A 13042-nucleotide genomic window follows, 5' to 3' on the forward strand; every position below is an offset into this window, starting at 1 on the left:
TGCTTTCAAGTTTACCCTGCTCAGTATAATTTGGCTATGGGTTTCTCATAGATGGCTTTTATTAACTTGAGGTATGTCCTTTCTATGCCAATTTTGGTGGGGGTTTTTATCATAAAGTGATGCTGGATTTTGTAAAATGCTTTCTCTGCATCTATTGAGATGATCATACTATTTTTGTTTTTAATTCTGTTTATGTGATGTATTACATTTATTGACTTGTGTATGTTGAACCATCCCTGCATCCCACTTGATCATGATGTATTATCTTTTTGATATGCTGTTGGATTTGGTTAGCTAATATTTCATTGAGGATTTTTGCATCTATGTTCTTCAGGGATATTGGTCAGTAGTTTTCTTTTTTTTGTTATGTCCTTTCCTGGTTTTGGTACTAGGGCAATACTGGCTTCACAGATTAACTTAGGGAGGATTTTCTCTTTCAATATCTTTTGGAATATTTTTAGCAGTATTGGTACCAATTCTGCTTTGAATGTCTGATAGAATTCAGCTGTGAAATCATCTGTCCCTGGATGATTTTTTTGGCAGTTTTTAAAATTACCATTTCAATTTCGCTACTTATTATTGGTTTGATAATTGGTGTTCCTGAGGATAAGATAAATTTAAAAGTTTGGAAAACTTATTTGAGAGAGTTCTTGAGGAACTCTTCCCTGGCCTTGCTAGAGATCTAGACATCCAAATAAAAGAAGCTCAAAGGACACTTTGGAAATTTATCACAAAAGCATCATCACCCAGTCATATAGTCATCAGGTTTTCTAAAGTCAAGATAAAGGAAAGAATATTAACAGCTGTGAGGCAAAGCATCAGGTAACCTATAATGGAAAAGCAATCAGATTAGTTGATTTCTTGGCAGAAACCTTTACAAGCCAGAAGGGATTGGGGTTCTATCTTTAGCTTCCCCAAACAAAATTATTGATAGTTAAGAAATCTGTATCCAGTGAAACTAAGCTGCAGAAATGAAGGAGAGTTAGTCTTTTTCAGAAAAACAAATGCCGAATTTGCCACTACCATGCTAGCACTACAGGAAATGCTAAAATGAGTTTGAAATCTTGAAACAAAACCTCAAAATACACCAAAACAGAACCTCCTTAAAGCATAAATCTCAGAGAGCCTATAAAACAATACCACAATGAAAAAAAAAGTTATTTAGGCAAGAACTAGCAGGATGCATAGAATAGTACCTCACATATCAATACTAACATTGAATGTAAATGACCTAAATGCTCCACTTAAAAGATATAGAATGGCAGAATGGATAAAAATCCACCAACTAAGTATCTTCTGTCTCCAAGAGACTCACCTAACACATAAGGACTCACATAAACTTAAGGTAAAGGGATGGAAAATGATATTCCATGCAAATGGAAACCAAAAGTGAGCAGGAGTGTAGCTATTCTTACATCAGACAAAACAGGTTATAAAGCGAAACAGTAAAAAAAGACAGGAGGATGAAGGATCAGTCCAACAGGAAAATATCACGATCCTAAATATATATGCCTCTAACATTGGACCTCCAAAATTTATAAACAATTTACTATTAGACCTAAGAAGTGAGAGAGAAGACAATACAACAGTAATAGGGAACTTCAATACACCACTGACAGTACTAGACAGGTCATCAAGACAGAAAGTCAACAAAGAATTAATGGACTTAAACTATACCCTAGAACAAATGGACTTTATAGATATTTACAGAACATTCTACTCAACAACTGCAGAATATACATTCTTTTCATCAGTACATGGAACACTCTCCAAGACAGACCATATGATAGGCCAAAAAACAAGTCTCAATAAGTTTATGAGAACAGAAATCATAACAAGTATCCTTTCAGACCACAATAGAATAAAACTGGAAATTAACTAGAAAAGGAACCTTCAAAACTATACAAATATATGGAACTTAAATAATCTGCTCTTGAATGATCTTTGGGTCCACAATGAAATCAAGATGGAAATTTAAAAATTATTTGAACTGAACAATAACTGTGACACAACTCATCAAAACCTGTGGGATACAGCAAAAGTAGTGATAAGAGGAAAGTTCACAGCATTAAATGCCTACAAGAAAAGGTGTGAAAGAGCACAAATAGACAATCTAATGTCACACCCTAAAGAACTAGAGAAACATGAACAATCCAAACCCCAACTCAGCAGAAGAAAACGAAGAACCAAGATCAGAGCAGAACTAAATGAAATTCAAACAAACAAAAAATGCAAAAGAAATAGGAAGCTGGTTCTTCAAAAACAGAATTGATAGATCGTTAGTGAGATTAACCAACAAAATATGAGAGAAAATTAAAATAAGCTCAATTAAAAACAAAAGAGGAGATATTACAACCACATAAATTCAAAAGATAATTCAAGGCTACCATGGGGATCTTTACGCACACAAACTAGAAAACCTAGAGGAGATGGATAAATTCCTGGAAATAAAAATAGTCATTTTCAAGGGATGGGGCAGAATACAAATGTACGAAACTAATGTAGAAATAAGTTTCTACTGTAATTATAGTCATGCTTTTTACAGTGAGTATCTGGACTATAAATGTTAAAGTGATGTTAACAGAGAGAAAATATGACTATGTTTAAAATTTTGGCTTGAGCATAGCCACTCAGGGCTTAAACGTGTGGTGCTTATCATCTGCCACTTATAATTTCCCACTAGGTCTAATGTCAATTAAATAAGATGCTGGTCTTCATCTGTTCAGTTAATACTGGGAAAGGGCTCGACCGACTTTCTTGTTTTTCCAAAGCAGCTTCTCACCACATTTTCACTGTTTTTGTGTAAGGTGGTGGACATTTTTCAGTTGCCACTAGTTTCCTATGTTCTGCTGTTAGCAAAGCAATTAGAAAGATTAGAAATTAAAACAAACAAAATAAGAAACCTAATTTGCCTATAGAGCTCTTCATACTTTATCCTGGGGAAATTATAATTCCAGAGGCCGTGGGGGAGCTGGGGAACAAAGAGCTTCTGAGTCCTCCAATTCTCCTAGAGCTGCCCTCTCAGGGGCTGAGCCTGAACCCCATTGTCTGGGCGGCCACTTCCAGCAGAATAGAGTCTATCTGTGTGGTGTGACAAGGCCAGAGAAATGCTGAGGAGCCTGCGTGTGTGGCTGTGTGTGGTGTGTGTGTGTGTGTGTGTGTGTGTGTGTGTCGGGGGGATGGTGGGGTGCAGGGAAGACAGTTTGAGGTTTGCTGAGCAGATGTGAATGTAAAAGATTGAAGTAGAGAAAGCACACTGATGAGAAATGTTGGGTGTGATAAATTGAAATTCATACAATGTTACTAAAAATTACATAAAAGAATAAGAATAACTTTCAAGTTATTTTGAGATGCTAGACTGATCTTCTTTGAATGTCAATTTGTGAAGAGCCCAAACCCCAAGGAATATAGAGATTAATCTGGGTGACATGCATAATAAAACATTTTGTTTCTCCTTCCCAGGTCCCTTAAATAGTTACTAGTATTTTTTACTTTATCTATTGATAGTTTCATTCATTCTCATGGTTTTAACCAGTTTCAATATGCTTATAATTTTTTCCCCTTATTTTATTTGTCTTCCTAATTTATCCACTGAATTTAAAATGTATACATTTAAATCCTGCTGGACATGTTGACAATGATTCTTTTCTTGGCCAAACTTTGTCCAGGCTTGTGAACCTCTTCCTAGGCCCATTTATGAACTTTGTAAAATTCGGTTTTAGCAAAGAACCTGCTAAGTCAGTTTAGCCAGGGTCCCCGATTCTCGATATCTGATCACCCTCAATGAAATCTGATTGAGTTCCTCATCCCCACTGTTGCCAGGTGATATCTGGTCGCCCTGCCTGCCTTCAGTAAGAATCCTGTGAGGTTGCTTTAGCCAGAATCCTCTTTGCCCCTGACTTCTCTCTTAGTAATGTTCCCTCCATTGATCACCATCCTGCTTCTTGGCTATCAATCCCCACTTGCCCAGGCTGTATTCAGGATGGAGCCCAGTCTGTCTTCCCACTGCAAGACCTGGTTGCAGTGGCCCCTGTGCCCATCATAATGTCCTGAGTAAAGTCGGCCTCACTGTGCTTTAACAAGAGTCATTGAATAATTTTCTTTAACAGTGTTTGCTTCCACGCACCTCAGTTGCACCTTACCCACAGCTGGCAGGCACTCATCCTTTCTCTTCTGGAATTGCTCTTCCTCCCAAGGCCTGACTCCAACTCCCACTCAAATGGCATCACCATCCACACATCTGACTGGACCACAATCCTGGATCTCAACTAGACTCCTCTTTCCCCACAAATGCCCCATCCATCCCCAAGCCTTGCTATTTTACCCACTGCATGTTCCATCCCTGCTCATAATCCCTATTATTTGTGGCCTGCCCCTATCTCTTGCCCTTGTTTGTGTCCTTTTCAAATCTCCAATGCTTAGCAGTTGTGAGGCCTTGGACATGAGATAATCCTTCTGTCCCTTGTTATTTTTTTAATCTATGAAAAATGCACAGGGTGATAACCATTCACTGTAGCTTCCCTTGAAAGTCATGGTTAGTACCTGTTATCTCAGCCTAATAATTAAATAGTGCTCCCCTTTGACTCTCAGATGCATAATACATTAAGTTGTCACTCCAAACATGGGAGAAATCATAACCACCTCATAGGATTAATGTGCTGATTTAGCAAATTCAAGTAAAGTACTTGGGACTGCATGTGGCATACAGTAAGCACTCTACAAATGTTATATATTAGGAACATAAGAAATCTTTACCATTTCAGCCTTTCTTGCGAGGGTTTTTTCTCATCTCATGTTCTAACTTTTGCCATTTCCTTGTGCACGTTACCTTCATTCTTTGTCTTTTCCTAATGGTCTTCTTTGTTTCGCAGTTGCCCCATATCCTCCTCCATCTCCATCCCTTCCCTCCATTCTCTAGCTAATATTAGTCATTCTTAAACCAGTAATCTTCCTCTCTAGGATGCCAGGCATACTCTTTTTGTGCTTCCCCTGAGTGCACATCTTTTTATTGAAATTACTCTGTTTCCTTTGTATTTGTACAGTTGATGTCATCTCCTCAAAGAGAGCAATTGCACCTTGTTTACCGTTGAATCCCCATTGCCAAGCAAAATGCTGAGTACATGGAAAGTACTCCAGACATATTTGTTGAATTGAGCTCTCCGCAGTTTGTCTTTGGTGCAAAGAAAGCAATTAGAGTCCCCCATGGTTACATGAGCCCCGCTTCGTCTTCCTCTGACCAGAGGCTTCCCTGGAAACTCTTATTTTTGCTTTCTTCTAACTTTCCTTTTCTATTGCAAAATGTCTAATGTATTTTCAAAGTCTTGGTTTCTTTTCTAAACACTGCAGGAGTCTGCCAATTTTAGACTGTCATGTTTGCAAGAGTCATCTAAAAAGGGATGAATTGTTTCTTTTTTTATCATTTCAAAACACATTAAAACACAATTTGTGAAAGAAACGTAGAATAGTTTTTTTTTTCAAAAAGTTAATAGGAATGAATTTTGCTTTTTACTGAGATTGCATGAAATCACAGGATGCCTTAAGGGGAGGGGTGGGAAGCAAGTAGCTAGAACAACTTTTGCTTGTGAGTTTTATTTTACATAGCAAGAGTGAACAAAGTCACTCACCTTTCATTTTTTCTCTAACGCAATATGCTCTGAATGTTCTCATCCTTCTAATCCAGTAGCAAACTCTGTCTCCTAAGCTAATTTGGATTTCCATCTTCTCCCTGCTCACTCCTCTGTGGTTATCTGAAGCCCAGGGGGACCTCACTGTCCATATCCAGGAGTGTTGGTCTCAGGATGGTTATCACTGACCTTAGACTCTTGAAGTTGGTAGTATCACTGCTCCTGGGCCTACTTTGGGCAGAAGGACCTTTTTTAGACCAGAGCCCAGAGCCCAGAGCCCAGAGCCCAGAGCTGTGCATTCCTAAATTAATTATACAACAATTCCCTTCTGAGGGCTTTGCATCTCCTCATGCATTCAAAAGTGTGGGACAGATCAACTCCATGTTGAAACATTTTGGACATCTGTCACCTTTCCAGTATTGGGAGGAACTTCCTCAAAAAGCTACATGTCCCTTCTCCCTCTTTGAGACTCTAGTTCTAACGTTTTACCTCTAGGATAATTCAGCTCTTTCTGAAAATAAAAGCATTTCACTATGATGAAGGTTATAGACAGGAAGTTCCAGAGGTCTACAGCTCAAAAGCCTGCTATCCTCAAATCCCTCCTTACACTCCAGAAGTATAGGGGAGCAGAGTAAGGAGGGAAAAATATTCATTCTTTCTGATATTTCTCCATTAGTAGGAATTAGTATTAATATTTTACTGAGACACCGATTATCCTGCCACATGACAATTTATTGTATACCTACCATGTTTCAGAAGTTTCCTTAAGTACTTTACATGTTCCTTATCTTGGTGCATTCTGTGTTGCTATGAAGGAATACCTGAGGCTGGGTAGTTTATTGAAAAATGAGGTTTATTTAGCTCACACCTCTGCAGGCTGTACGAGAAGCATGTCACTGGCATCTGCTCAGCTTCTGGTGCGGGCATTTGTGCAGAGACAAAACATGGCAGAGAAGGTCAAGGGGAAGTGGGCTTGTAGGAAGAGGGGCCAAACCCAGGGCATCCTAGTTTTATAAGATCTCACTTCCACAGAACTAATCAATTCCCTTGAGAACCAACCCAGTCTCACAAAAGTAAGAACTCACTCACTACCATGATAGCAGCACAGAGCTTCTCATCAGAGATCCACCTCTATGAATCAAATACCTCCAGCTCAGCCCCACCTCCCAACACTGCCACACTGAAGATTTAATTTCAACATGAGATTTAGTGGGGACAAACAACCATATCCAAGCCATAGCTCACCTCATGTAAGACTCATAACAAATTTACAAGGATGCTGTATTGGTGAATAAACCAAAATTTCGATAGGTAAAATTGTGCAAGATATCACAGTTGTTATTGGTCAATCTAAGATACAAATTGTGACTTTAAATTTGGAATCTCATAAACTGAAATACTCTGCTAGCTGGAAGTCTGGCGAACCTGAAAATAACATGCTTTTGCATAGAAATTGGATCTTCAATGGTGGAGTAACAGTACTGCTCTATGTGGCCGGGCGCAGTGGCTCACGCCTGTAATCCCAGCACTTTGGGAGGCCGAGACGGGCGGATCACGAGGTCAGGAAATCGAGACCATCCCGGCTAACACGGTGAAACCCCGTCTCTACTAAAAAAAATACAAAAAAATTAGCCGGGTGTAGTGGCGGGCGCCTGTAGTCCCAGCTACTCGGGAGGCTGAGGCAGGAGAATGGCGTGAACCCGGGAGGCGGGAGCTCGCAGTGAGCCGAGATCGTGCCACTGCACTCCAGCCTGGCGACAGAGCGAGACTCCGTCTCAAAAAACAAAAAACAAAATCAAAAAAACCAAAACAAACAAACAAACAAACAAACAAAAAACAAACCAGTACTGCTCTATGTATAATCCTAGGCAAAGGACTTTCCTTTTTTAGTGTGAAAGATAATGGATTTTCAGAAGGGGAATTTTTATTTAAGATTTACTGTTTTTATGTTCTTAGCGTCTTTCCCAGAACCTTGGGCATTGCAAATGTTCCATGTTTATATAAATGCATAAAATGTTTTTATTGAAGAAATTTATCTCTAATGGTGGTTAAATCATAGAATTTCAAGTTATTTGGATCTCAACAGGGAAAGGGGTTTAGTGGAAAGAGCATAAGTTTTAAATCACTTCTCTTGGATTCTGGCTCAGCCACTAGGTAATCAAGTCCCGGTTACTTTGCAGCTCTGAATTAGATTTCCAGCTCTGTAGAATGGAATTAATGACTCTTGTCTATGAAGGGTGTTATGAGGATTAAACTCTCAGTCTATGTGAGTCTTTAATACACAGCAAGCCTCCAGGGAGTTTCTTTCCTCTTTTATCCTCCCACTGGCACAGGCAATCATGCCTGGCCACTCATAATCACGTAGATTCACGGAATAATATGAGCCTTCATGTATTTTTTAAGGGTGGGCTGCATCTTCTGGTAACACACCATCACTGTGTGAATTCTATCTGCCCTCATCTGACTCCCAGTCATTGATGATGGAAGGCAGTTTGTTCAGATTCTGGGAGAAACACTAAAAAACTCAATAGTCAGAGATGCTGGTTCCCAATGACTTGCAGCCTGATAGCCAAAGAAAGGTCATTTATTTCAATATCTAAAGTATATGAGAGGAAAGGAAGGAGCTAATATGAGTTGCATATAAGGGGCTGGAACATTTCATGGCAGGGAGAGAAGAAAGTCCCAGTTGAGGGTTCACTAATGCTTTTGTGGGAAAGAGGGAAAGAGGGCCTTCAGGTCTTGAAGGGCAAGTTTGATTAGGGGAGGTCAGAAAAAGAAAACTAAAAAAAAACTACAAAGAAAAAAAGTATTTGTTATTGTTAAACCAAAATCATCTCTATGAAAATCAACTTTAAAGACCAAATAGTTATCAGCAATTAATCTCCATAGTGAAATGCCTCACATTATCCAATTCACATGGAATACTTTTATAGTAACCACAGATTCTGCTTAAAGTGGATGTATACTCTTCCCCCTCCCTTCCAAACTAGTTCCATGCTCCTGAAAACATTATCTGTGAAATATAAATATAATTGGTGGGATACTCTAATGGAAGTAAAAAGAATCAAACTCAATTTCCTTAAAAGCCAATTTCCAAGGCACATTCTCTAAAAGCAGTATCCACTGGAGGGACTTGGCTGAACTGAGGGAGGCAGAATGGAAAAAAACAATGGCCCAAGCAGGGAAATGTTATTAGAAAAGTTCAGCTGTGTCTAATCCAGGTGTCCGGGGTTAGGAGAGTGGTTGAGGGCACACACTATAGTGCACAAATTCCACCTTGCAGAAAGCTGGTCTGACTTTGTACCGTGGTATCAATTAATTAGTTGTGGATGCTCCAGGGTGTGTGTGAGTGGAGGGCTTTCATGGGGTGTAAACTCCCAGGCACGTGGGGTCAGGGGACTCCTCTCTGCAGTGGGCAATTCTCCAGTGAAAGTTGTGTAGGTGAAAGCCATGATCTGCAGCATTTGCAGCAGCTAGGTGAGGGTGTCCCCAGGAGCAAAGAAAAATCTGGGTAGGACACTAACAACATCTGTTGTATTCTTCTCTTTAAATCTCTCACATCCACTTGATTATCATATGAGTTCTCTCTATCCAAGTGTAGCATTCCCAGGATTCTCTGGGAACTTACCAGAGGAAGGTTGGTGGGACAGACTATAGTCTCCAAAGCTACAGTGTGTCACGAGACTACAGCTAGTATTCAACACCACTCTCCTTTCTCTACCACCCTTTGTAGATTTGGCTCCATCTCAGCTAACACTTCTCTGGTCCAGGTTAGTTTTCTTCTGTAAGGGGTGGGAGCCTCTGATTTGCATGCACTTATCAGCCTGTGGCTGCTGTACTTGCCCAGTGACAGTTGGGTCTGGGAGCACCAAGAGATGCCATTGTGGAACACTATAGTGGGAAACATATTACCTTTCCTGCCTTTATTACGAGTTCTCACCACTCTCCCTGTGGAAGGAAGTACATGAAATGTGCTTATCACCAAATGGCCAGCTGGTCTCCAAGAAGAATGGTACCATTTGGGGGACTGACACCTGTTCTTTTTTGCTGACATGTCAAAATTCAGTGTAGGCAGTGGCTACACAATCCTTGATGAGAGGGAACTCCAGTTATTGGGCCCAGCACAGCCTGCACCTCTGCCACCATAGCAGTGGTATTCATGAGCCCATCTGTAAGCATGGGAGTATCAAAGAACAAAGGCAAGTTGACGTCAGTCAAGCAATCCATCCTGTCTACGTGGTTGTTTAGTGACTACTCTGCAGTGGATGCTTTCTGGTAGGAATTAACATACAATAAAAATATTTTCACACTTTTTGTCAATTTGTAAGTCTCTCCATATAATCTTGCCTAATCAAGCATCATTCACTACTGCGCATTGGGACATATATGTCTCTACCTTGGATTATTTCTGCTTCCACACAAAGCAGATGACATGGTGCAAGGCTCAAGCCCCTAGCCCTTAGAGAACTTCCCTCATCATAGTCTCTTAGGGAATTTTTGAGTAGGGTCAGGGCACAGCAGCAGTTCTGGCTTGCACAAACTTGCTGAGCTGACCCATCTGTAAATCAGGCTTGGGCATTTGCTTCCTTTTTTAGCTGGTTGTGGGGAACCCCTCATGAGGCTACCGGTGTGAATTGAAAGAGACCTATCAAGGCAACACTGGCCAATGACATGGAGGCCTTAGCCACCTGTTTCTGAAGCCTAGGTCTTCCCTTTGCACTATGTAAGCCCACTGTCAATGTTTCACTCCTACCTTATAACTGATGGATGCTGCACGGCCTGACAATAGAAGCCATTGTATGCAACAGTACAGATCTAATGGTGGGCAGTGACAGCCTCATGGGCAGTTTGGTGTGCTGTATCCAGATGCTCTCTTTCTCAGGGCCTGGTAGCATGCCAGAAGCTGCTTTTCAAATGGTATTTGGACTTTGCTGCAGGCAGCCTGGTCTTACTCTGAGAATCTAGGGCCTGCACTGTGCCTCTCTTATTGACTCTTGCTGGAGGCGCCACATGGTGTCTTTTCCCAACACAGAAACATTTAGTACCAGGGGTTCTGCCAGGCCATATGGCCCAATTTGCAGAGACGGCTGTAGAGCAGCCAAGACCTGCTGCTGAAATTTGCTTTAGACTCCACTCAAAACTAGCAGTTATCATATCATCTAAAAAGTGGGTCCGAGAAGTATTCCTAAGTATGGAATATGCTGCCTCTAAAACTCAGAGGCCTACCAGTGGTTGTGATTCTTTCCTAATAGTTGAGGTACAAGTTGCAATACAATAGAGGATATGGTGGTTGTAAAAATATATCCACAAAATTTTTGATACTCTTCTCAAAAGATGAAGCTTAATCCCAGCAAGCCAGCCCTGTTGTCATGAGGATATCTAGGAAGCCTGTGGAAAGGCCTGAGGAACTGAGGTCTGCAGCGATAGCCATGTGAATGTGCTTGGAGGTCAATCCTAGCCCAGGCAGGCCCTGAGGTGTCAGAAGCCCCAGTTATTGGTTACACAGCAACAAGTGACTAATATAGGAAAGAAATGTTTTGGCAGGCCCCAGATACCAGGATCTAAAAATCTTTATCAATGCGGCCTCTGAGTCTTTGTAGAGTTTCCTTCCCATAGTCTGAATAACATGAGTCTTACCAAGATATATCAATACTTGTCACATTCCAATGACCATGATGCCGTTAATGCAATGAACCAATGAGATATTTTTAGGAATTTTAGATGATCCAGGAGAGAGCAAGGGAGATACCACAGACTTTCCATTCTATGCCCATTTCATGTTAGGATACATTGCTTCTGATTCTTCTGCCTATGAGTAAGAAAAATAATAATTTCCCAGACCAGTAACTGTATAGCAGGGACATGAGATTAGGTTCGTCTACTCCAGCAAAGCTACCATATCCTGCATAAGAGCTGTAACTCACTGTGGTAATTTATGGTTACCTGCCCTAATTCCACATGGTAGTATAAACCATCTCATATTTTGCCATTTTGCGAGAAAATGGTAAATAATTCATTAGCATTTGTTGTGAGGCATTAAAAAATACCACACCAATATATTAACTGAGCAAGGAAATGAGAGAAAAGGAGTAAAGTAAAATCAAAAGATAATATCACTGATGCTAATTTCCTGATTTTATGTGTTTTAGAGATTAATAATATGTCAAGCATTGTGTATTTCATAGACTATTGAGAGCAAAATGTAATTGTGTAAACTTTTTGTTTTAATTGTGCAAACTTCTGTGGTAAAGTACTAAATCATTTTGTTGGGATATCTTGAAAACAATTTTATCCTACTGGAAAATGTTTATCTTCTTTATGTTCTTTAAGAGGCATTTTAATCTGGGATCTCAGGCTGTACTGTGTGCATTCCAGCAGTTAAAAAAGCCAGTGGAGCAACAGACCATTGAAATCATCGCTGTCCTAAAGATACAGTTTAACAATGGCAAACAAAAACAAAAACGAAAAATGTACTGCAATCAGACCACAGCGTATAAAAGAGAGCAAAGACGGTGGCTGTAATTTCAATTCCAGAGATTACGTAGTAGAAGAAATAATGAAGACACTTGATACTGATGAAAACCTGTGAGGACAACAAAGAAACCTGAGTATTACTTGTATTAGAAATGGAATTTTAGTTAAGTTAACTGATTGGTATCTGACAGGAGATAAATGATAGAATTTTAGTATCAGTGTCTTAATTTTCTTGATGAAGAAACAGATGACCATGGATTGGGTCTTGTAGCAAAATAGCAGGCCTTGTCAGTAGGAAAACAGCATGGCCATCCGGCTTCCTGGTGCTGTGCTGCCCTATCTGTTTTCTTACAAGAAGGCTGTCTAAAAGAAGGGCAGCAGTCACAGCCAAGGCAGGCCGTGCATGGACGTCTCTTTGCCAGTTACCTTAGTAGTCTTCCACTGAGTTAGCTTTTGGTTACCACCTTAAACAAGCAATTTGGGTAAACAAGCAATATCTCTTTTAGATATAATTTTAAAACAATTTTATTAGATTTAATTGGCATATGATAAATTGCACTCTTCAAATGCACAAGTGGATAGCTTTTGATAGGTGTACACCTGTGAAACTATCAAAGTATAACGAACATCAATAATGAACATCAATATTGTTCATTGTTAAAGACAATGAACATCCTATTTATCATTCCCAAAAGAATCTCCCATCCTTTGGTAATGCCTCCCTCTTGAGTCTTCCTGACCTCTCCTCATTCCCAGGCAATGATGTTACTTTAAATAAGTTTGCATTTTCCAGAACTTTATGTGAAGAGTACTGTATATACTATGATCTTTGTATTTCCTCTTTAACTAAATAGTTATTTTGAGATTAATATATGTTAATAAATTATTTCTTGCTATTGCTGGGTAGAATTCCACTGAATGGATAAACAGCAATTTATCTATAA

This window comes from Pan paniscus, chromosome 7 (genome assembly GCF_029289425.2).
Source record: "Pan paniscus chromosome 7, NHGRI_mPanPan1-v2.0_pri, whole genome shotgun sequence".
Classification (NCBI taxonomy): domain Eukaryota; kingdom Metazoa; phylum Chordata; class Mammalia; order Primates; family Hominidae; genus Pan; species Pan paniscus.